Raw genomic sequence first — 9,258 nt, forward strand, 5'->3', positions numbered from 1 at the left:
TGAATAAGCTGCCCTTCCATTTTTTAGCGTTTGCAAACTTTCTGAATTCTTGTGTTTTTATGATAAGTGCTACATGGACGATTATCTTAGCCAATCAAATTAGCATATTTCAAGAAAAGCATACTTCAAACAAAAAAGTTAGATTTTTTGATCATTGAAAATGGGAAAATCATTTTAAATTATAATATTTAGGATGATGCTCCCTTGACAGCATGAGGAATCATTTGAACTGTAGGCTTTAATTTAATATACAAGAGATGATCTAACTCACCCACTGGAAATTTAAGGGCAAGCTCACTTCTGTCTGACCTGGCAGCTACAGCCAGATTACATGGTCATCAAGCAATCAGCTGTGCTGTGCTCCGAGGGCAGGAAGAGAGATCCTAAATTGCATTTTAAAAAAAGTCTATATTATCTTGGTTAATTTACCTTCCTGGATTGACAACATGGTTACCACTGATCACATGATGTTGATTAACCACAGTTTCTGGAAAGTTCTTCTCAGGTGATAAAAGCTGACATTATCCTCCTGGAATTTCATATTCATTGCATTTATGAATATTCTAACCACAGGCGACATGGTGGCACAGTGGTTAGCACTGCTGCCTCACAGCGCCAGAGACCCATGCTAAATTGCCCATAGTGTTAGGTGAAGGAGTAAATCTAGGGGAATGGGTCTGGGTGGGTTGTCCTTCGGAGGGTTGGTATACATAGTCTTCATTCTATGAATAAACTGGTTGGTGCAGGCATAGTGCTGGGACGAGATTGGTCTCTCAGCTACCCCAATATTGTGATGGTGCAAAAGCTGCAGCAATTTGCCTTTTGGGTGTGAACTGCTGCCGATTCACATTATAACTCTCTTAGCCATGCCATCAGCTCATGTGCACCTCCTGTCAGTTACCTAATAGCTAAATTATATTGCCCTAAATGAAATAAAGAATAGCAGATTGAAATAAGAAACTTGAAGTGCTATGTTACGAACTAATTAACAGAAAATTAAGAATTTAGCAAGGCCTAATGAATGTTCTACTTGTTTCAAACATGCTTTGAATGAATTAGAAGATGTGCCTTAAAATATTTGGACATGAAGTTTCTTTGATTTTGTTTGGTCTCAAACGTTTCTCTTTGAGAGTATAATTGCAGCAAGTTCAATCCTGTCAAAGGCCCACCTGATGTTTCCATTCATTATCTGGTCTTTTGCTGAATTGAGAAATTCTGCTGCTCTTTGTTGAGCTGGTCCTGTAGTTTGTGATCAAAATGAACAAACAGAAATCGCATGCCACATTTGACATGAATAACACTTCTTGCTGGCAATACCTGATCAGGGAACCATCCTTTTCATCTTATAATGACCACATTATGTAGAAGAACAAGATGGAATTTACCCAATCCTTCAAATTTACCAGATTAGATTTTGTAAAACATTTAATTCTTTGCCTACTATTGTTCTGACAGCATTATATATATACAAGAATTGTTGTATTATGGATAAATATCATTTGGTAAACAAAACTTACCACATGCAATCAGTGAGTGTGTCTATGCCTAAGATGGAAAAATAAAAAGAGCTGTATATCAATGACTAATTAATTGTTAGCATTGATTTTAAAAGTATGACACTGCAGGGAATATGAATTATAAAAGGTTACACAACGAAGAGAAGGAAAAACATTCTGACCAGACTAGCCATTTTTAAAAAGAAAGCCAATTGAAGAAGAACCAATTTTGGACAAATAAGGCAAGTCTTTTTCAGCCAAGTAGAACTGTATGATTACTTTATGACTCAGACTGCACCTGGTATATTGTGAACTGTTTAGGTCCCCTCACCTAAGGAAAGATATAATGGCCAGGTTGATCCTGTGTGCAGAGAGATTTTGTAATGAAGAGAGGTCGTGTAAGCTCTGCTAAATGCAGTTTTAGAGAATGAAAGGCAACCTTATTGAAATGTATCAGATACTGACGGGGATTGATAAGCTAGACATGGTGAGGCTGTTTGCACTGATGAGAGAGTCTCGGGTCAGAGAGTATAATCTTAGAGTAAGGCGTTTAAGGCAGGGGTGAGGAGGGAGTTCTTCACTCAGAGAGTGATAAATGTGTGGAATTCTTTATCACAGAGATATGCCAAGGTTGTCTCATTAAGTTTATTCAAGACTAAACCAGACAGATTTTTAATCAGGAAGGGAATCAAGGGTTATGGGTAAAAGGTAGGAAAGTGAAGTTAAAAATGATCAAAATCAGCCACAATCTTGTTGAATAGTGAAGCAGTCTGTAGGGGTTGAATTGTCCATTTCTGCTTCTACATCTTATAGTCAATAATATTATTTAACCACTTTAATGTGTCACTTTTTGGCTTATTTTCAAAAGGTATTGCATACATTTAGGACAGAAACCCTCCAGAAAGCACTAGGATGCAGAAAGATGTATGATGATAATTTAATTCAAACAATACCTGTTCCCATTTTCTCTTCCAAAAAAGTCAATTGCATGTTTCATTAACTGTGATATTTTATAGGAGAATCATGCTTTTTTGACAAAAGGAACATAACCTAGTTATAAAGCTCGTTTGGACCGGTGATCAGTGACATTCTAACTCACAAATACCAAACGTGTTCATGTTTTTATTGCTATTTTAGCAGAAGCATGAAACTGCTTTATGAAAGTAAAAAGTTGCCAAGTTCTAAACTGTATCAGTGTGACAATGCTGTCATTTTGAGAGGTTATTTTGTCCTTTTTTTATATGAAGAGAGGTTGTAAGGCAGAGGTGTTGAACTGTTTACTGAATATCTCTTGATTAAACAGCTTGGGAGGCCTTGGGTTTTTTTTTAATAGCCTGAATGGATGTGGCCAGTTCTCACAGATCCACATTTCTGGGTTTTGGTTTATCAGTAACACCAGGAACTCTTAGGGTCTTAAAAGATTTGGGAGCTTCATTGAATGCCTCTTTACTGCTACTCTCTCTGAATCTTCTCATTGATGCATTTTTCCTCCTGAATTGGAGAACTGCATGTGGAATCTGTGTCTGAATTTGCCTTTTTGCCAGGGGTGTGTATGTGTGATGCTACTATATTGGAACAGTTAATTAGTAATAGGTACTGTACCTATCATTCTGTTAAGTTTCAAATCTGTTAAGTCATTCTAAATTTTTCTTTCTTTCATTGTATTCTAACTACAGAGGAACCTCAAATATCTGGACATCAATTATCTAATTTCGGATTATCTGAACAAGATCGCAAGGTCCATGAAAACATTACATTAAATGGGTAAATGAATTCGGATTACCTGCATTGAAGAACATGTGAAAACGCTGGCAAAAACAAAGAAAACCAAGCATCTCAAGCAGCAGAGACTGGATATTGTTTTTACATAAGGGTTAGTAACACAGCCTTTTGCAAAAGTAAGTGCTTTATTCCAGTAACTTTACTGGGCCATTCATGAAAAAATGGCAGTGAAAGTAAAAGCATGTGTGAGGCAATGCTTCTGTCTTTCTCTCGCGATACTGAGTTCACGGCAACTGATAAATGCTCTTGTGATTGTAGACGCTGTTCAGGACCTTGCTTCATGCTGGGATTTCACAGAGTTATGCAACGGTAAGGGTTTAGTCCTTCTCAGAATGCAAAGATTAATTTGTTTAAATAGCAGACTCCTCAAAATTATAGATTTAAACAAGCTCTCCAGTAGATTAGATCAGTATGGTTTCCCCTTGTTTAAGGGCAAATTGACTATCCAATTAATCAATTATCCGAACAAAATACTGCCCATCTGTCTCATTCGGATAATTGAGGTTCCTCTGTACCATGTTTAAATAAGTTGCGCTTTGCTTAATGTCGGATAGTATTGCATCTGAGACATTTTATATTTACCTTAAAAATAAGAAAAAATGTTAGAGTTTAACCTACCTCCCTAAAATAGTTTTGACAGGGTCTGATCTGGCCCATATCAATCAACTATAGCAGGGAGTGCTGTGCAGTTGACTAGAAACATCGCATGTGGATGAGATTAACACCAACTTCATCCCACACAGCAAAGTAATCACAGCTTGACCATAGTTAGTCAAATAACGGCCAGGTACCTGCCCATGGAGAGAGGAAAAAAAAACAATGATAACAGACTTATTGACTAATTTTCCATTTTAAGTTCTGCTAAAGATCTTTCATGTGGAACAATGGTCATGCAGTAAGCAGCCAATCAGAGTTAAACACTCCCAAAGCCAGCAAAGCTAACAATTGGATGTTCTGATTATCATTCATTCATAATTTTATAGAGAATGAAATGTGATTGAGACACACAGATGAGATTAAGGTAAAAGCTAAAACATCAAACTTTTTTGAAATAACAACATTGATTTTTTTGATCATAACCAAAAAATTTGACATTCTATAAACATGAATTGATTTCTTCCCAGACAATGAGGCTGCTCAGCATTAATTAGGAATTTGGTACAATGTTGAAAGAAATTCAATTATGTCTTATTGGAAGCCTAAATCTTTTAAAGGGCCTTTACAGTGAGACCAACAATGAATTGATGAGAATGTTCTCTTTTACAAAGATTTTGATTTATTGGCAGTCTAGCCTGGGGGGGCAGAACATTGGGGTTTTTAAAAGCAAAACCTAATGAGAAAACATAAAATTACTGATGGTAATTTCACTATTTCCCATTCACATACACACGCGCAGACTCACAGCATTGCTGTCAGTTTCAGAGGAGTGAAGTACAATTCACCGTCATTGCAATGACAAACTCCAACCCCATTATTTTATGCTTTACACATGTTGGACAAATGGCCCAAGATGGCCAATTTATCTCTCTGTTTAAAAACAAATCCTTTTATTTGTAACCAATACATCATAATTTGGTCAAGATCTAAACATTATCCTTTGATGATTGTAACTATTGTCATATACACCAGCTCCCAAACTTTAAAAAAATACTTGGATAAGCATTTGAGAATTTAATCCAGTCAAAGCTATGGGCTAAGTGCATCCTGCCATTAAAGAATTCAAAGTTTATTTTGGATTAGTTTAAATCCACGATAGTTTCCTGATCATGTTTTCACAGTCGAAACATGTGGAGCTGGAAAAGCACAGCAAGTCAGGCAGCATCCGAGGAGCAGGAGAGTCGACGTTTTGGGCATAAGCTTTTCATCAGGAATGTGGAGAGGGAAGGGAGCTGTGGGATGATTGGTGGCTGGGATGGGGCTGGAGGGGAAGGTAGATGGGAAGGCGATAGGTAGATGCAGGTGAATGGTATTCGTGATAGGTCGGTGAGGAGGGTGGAGCGGATAGGTGGGAAGGAAGATGGACAGGTGGGTCAGGTCAAGAGGGCGGTGCCGAGATAGAGGGTTGGATATGGTTGGGCTGGGGGAGAGGGGAGATTTGGAAATTGGCAAGGTCGATTTTTTCAGCCATCTAAGCCCTAATTTCCTCCTTAAACCTCTGTGCTTTTGCTCTCTTTGTCACTCTCCTCTACTCTTTCTAAAAATCTGTCTGTCGTGATTGTAATGAAGTCTGTCAGTGGACACCAGAGAATATGAGTTCTTTGATTGGGGCTGTTCATCTGGTCTAATCGGGGAGCCCATATTTTATGATTTCCACCTGGCTGACCTCATTCCAACCACTACACTATCCCTTTGGATTTTGGAAGTTTTTCTAACATATTCTTCTTTGGTGTTTGGTGTTCTTCCACTCAATTTTTCAACAGATTTGTGAAACATCTTTGAACATTAAAGAGCTTTTATATAATTGTAAGTTGTTGCCATGTTTGCCAAACCTGCTTGCTTTTTAACTTAAACCAGTTGGATCAGTTTTTGTCCAGGGATTTAAACTCTTCTTTTTAAATTTGTAGTGACTCTGAAGAAATAAAAGTTATTCCAGTCTCCTTGTATGATCTTGCTGTCTCCTGTATAATCTCGGAGCTTGTATATTGAATTTCCTTCCATCTTCTGAGTTACCGCTGCTTGTCACAGTTGGGAACAATGATATTAACAGGATTAGTGAGGAAACAGGGCTGCTCTATTTTTCAGATTGTGGAGAAAGCAACTTTTGTCTTTACAGATGCAAGAGGCTGAACTTTCCGCGTCATTTCTTTCACAGGTCTCTGTGCAGTTTGATTGATGGCAAATTAACCACAGAAATTTTAACGTGAGCTAATGTTCATAAGCTGGCTTGGAAATACATTCACCTTCACAGCTGGGCTGATGGAATAGGTGGTGATCACATTTTGTCCAATACCAGGCCACAGGCACTTGCTATTTGTGAATTCAGTCTCATTACTTGTACCTGCAGTGACTAACAGGTCAATATCCTTTAGCCTAGCAGGTCAATTTCAAAAGAAATCCCAGCAATGGGACTTGAACCAGGGTGTCCTGGTCTAGGGGTAGAGACACTACCGCTGAGCCACAGCACCCTTGAGCAAGTCAATTTTCTTTATGTCCCGAACAGCCCTTACACATAACTGAACATTTTTTTCCCTCATCACCAAATTACCTGTGGTATTTCTTTTCGTCTATTAACCAGTAAACCACTCACGTTTTCCAATTGATTAGTTGATTATTTACATGGGATGCAGGCCATCAAATGTGAGGAGAGTTGGGGGGGATAATTTAAAATGGAGTTGGAAGGGGAGCTAAAGCACTCTACCCACACCCCAACCCCTGTTGCGGTGCCCCTGTCTCTTTAAAGGCATCAAGAGTGCTGATGGACACTGCACGCTCCTTCAGCACCAACTCCCGGGCACAAACATAACCATGGAAGAGGAGTCAGACACATTAATTGAGAGTTAACAGTGCTGCATTTCACCCAGCTGCTGAAATCATTCTAAATTCATTTAAATTAGTCTGAATTCCGTCAATTAGAAGAAAGCAGTGCACACACACACTCATGCATACGCACACATACACAGGGCTACGGCTTCAATTAACTGCCAGTCACACGCCTCAAAGGAAAAATCAAACCATCAATTATAAACAATTTTAAAAATCAGACCAAGAGGATGAATTCAGTTGGTTCAAGGATAGCTCATTTCCTGGCAATCTGCTTCTTGTGTCACGTTGGATGGTGCCCAGTTCTTTTTACCAATCGATTATAATTGGATGTACAACTTGATTTCCTCAATTTATGGGAGAGCTTGTATTTAAGCTTATGCTAATGACTTAGCACAGAAACCTAAGTACAACTTCAACACATTCTGGAAATATAAATTGCATCCCAAGCAAAAGTCCACATCCAACAAACATGAATATATCTAGTCGGAAATGACTACTTAGCTCATCAAGTACTCTCCTTTCACCAAGTATATTCATTTGACTTCATTTTGAACAGTAAATAAATGCATTTATTCATCGAGGAATTATTCAATGGCCTCCCTCTCTGAAGTAAAAAGAAAATCAAAAGTGAAAACACAAAATTTATCTGAAACATTGAACATAGAACTGTACAACACAGGTATGGGCCCTTTGGCCCATGATGTTGTGGGCTTATGCCCGAAACGTAAATTCTCCTGCTCCTTGGATGCTGCCTGACCTGCTGCGCTTTTCCAGCAACACATTTTCAGCTCTGATCTCCAGCATCTGCAGTCCTCACTCTCTCCCCATGATGTTGTGCCTAGCGTGACGTCAAGTTAAACTAATCTTTTCTGCCTGCCCATGGTCCATATCCCTTCATTCCTTGCTTATTCATGTGCTTATCTAAACACCCCTTGAACAGCCCTATTGTATCTGTGTCCACCACTGTCCTTAGGCAGCACATTCCACACACCTACTACTCTTTGTGTTAAAAGGAGAGAGAGAGAGAGAGAGAGAGAGAGAGAAGAGAGCAAGACCAGTAGAGAGAAAGAGATTGGGCAGAGACTGAAAATGATTGTTCCCTCCCTTAACTGGATCATTGAATATCAGGCAAAGAGTTAGTACTTTTCACAAAATATCAGTTAGCACTACAGCCTCATAGCGCCAGGGACCCGGGTTCGATTCCCACCTTGGGTGACTATCCGTGTGGAGTTTGCACATTCTCCCCGTGTCTGTGTGTTTTCTCCGGGTGCTCCGGTTTCCTCCCATGGTCCAAAGATGTGCAGGTCAGGTGAATCGGCCATGCTAAATTGTCCATAGAGTTAGGTACATTAGTCAGAGGGAAATGGCTCTGAATGGGTTACTCTTCAGAGGGCTAGTGTGGATTTGTTGGGCTGAAGGGCCTGTTTCCACATTAGTCTAGAAATGATAAAAGAGAAGCCTGGTGAAGAGGATTGTCTCCTCTGGATTAGTGAAGGTTGAGGAGGAGGTGGATGCTTGATAGAGATGTATATAATTGTGAGGAACATGGACAGTGTGAATATAAAGCAGCTGTACCCCTCTGTTGAAGGGTCAATAACAAGGGAGCATCATTTTTAACTTAAAGGCAGGAGGTATGGAGGGGATTTCAGGCAAGGCTTTCTCACCCAGAAGGTGGTGGAGGTTTGGAATGCACTACCTGGGAGGGTAATTGAGGCAGAAAGCCTCGCAACCTTTAAAAAATACTCGGATGGGCACTTCAAATGTTGTAACATTCAATTTTATGGGTGTAGAGAGGGAAAGTGGGACTGGTGTAGATGTGGTTTGCTTTTTGATCGTACAGACTTGAGGGGCTGAAGAGCCTCTTCAGTACTGTGTGATCTTATGAAGAGAAGGCCCCAGGCCTCTTTATGAGATCTGGATGAGCCATTTTGTTTCTCTGGACCCACAGGAACCTAACCAAATCTGGCTAGGCTGCTTCCTGTTCCTGTAGAAAAATCATCACTCTATCCATAGATCAAGCCTCAAGCCAGTTAGTAGATATAGCCTTCCGGCCTGATCTGCTTATTTCAAGAACTCAAGCCAGTAAGTAGATATAGCCTTCCAGCCTGATCTGCTGGCTTCCTACATCTGTCCTTATCACTTCTGTGAGAGACGATTTCGGTACAAATAGTTAAGATGTGCATGACCTCAGAGTCTAAGGGGAATAGAGCCGTGGGGGTAGGGTAAAACATGCTTCTCTATAATAAAGGACGAGACAGAGTAGAAAAACAAGTCCTTGATTGATAAGACCACTAACTCTGACAGAGAAGAATAAGTCCTTGACTGATAAGACTGCAGGCTAGAAAAACAACTAGGGAGACATATACTGCAGACTTTGTGATAAGGGTCCAGAATGGAAAAATAATGAATGTTCAGAATGTGAACCTCGTGACTCTTTAGAGCTATAGAAGGGAGGAGCTTGAACTGTATTTAATCAGAAACATTGTTAGCCTGGGGC

General features: G+C 39.6%; 1 long non-coding RNA gene across 1 annotated transcript in view; it reads left to right on the plus strand.

Moving 5' to 3' along the window:
* Positions 1-8,991: 8,991 nt before the first annotated feature.
* LOC122539443 overlaps positions 8,992-9,258 on the plus strand; it is a 5,178-nt gene continuing 4,911 nt past the window's right edge. Inside the window, exon 1 of the long non-coding RNA XR_006309083.1 lies at positions 8,992-9,188. This is a non-coding gene — a long non-coding RNA (uncharacterized LOC122539443). The remainder of the gene's footprint in view (positions 9,189-9,258) is intronic.

Source organism: Chiloscyllium plagiosum, chromosome 2, assembly GCF_004010195.1.
Source record: "Chiloscyllium plagiosum isolate BGI_BamShark_2017 chromosome 2, ASM401019v2, whole genome shotgun sequence".
Taxonomy (NCBI): domain Eukaryota; kingdom Metazoa; phylum Chordata; class Chondrichthyes; order Orectolobiformes; family Hemiscylliidae; genus Chiloscyllium; species Chiloscyllium plagiosum.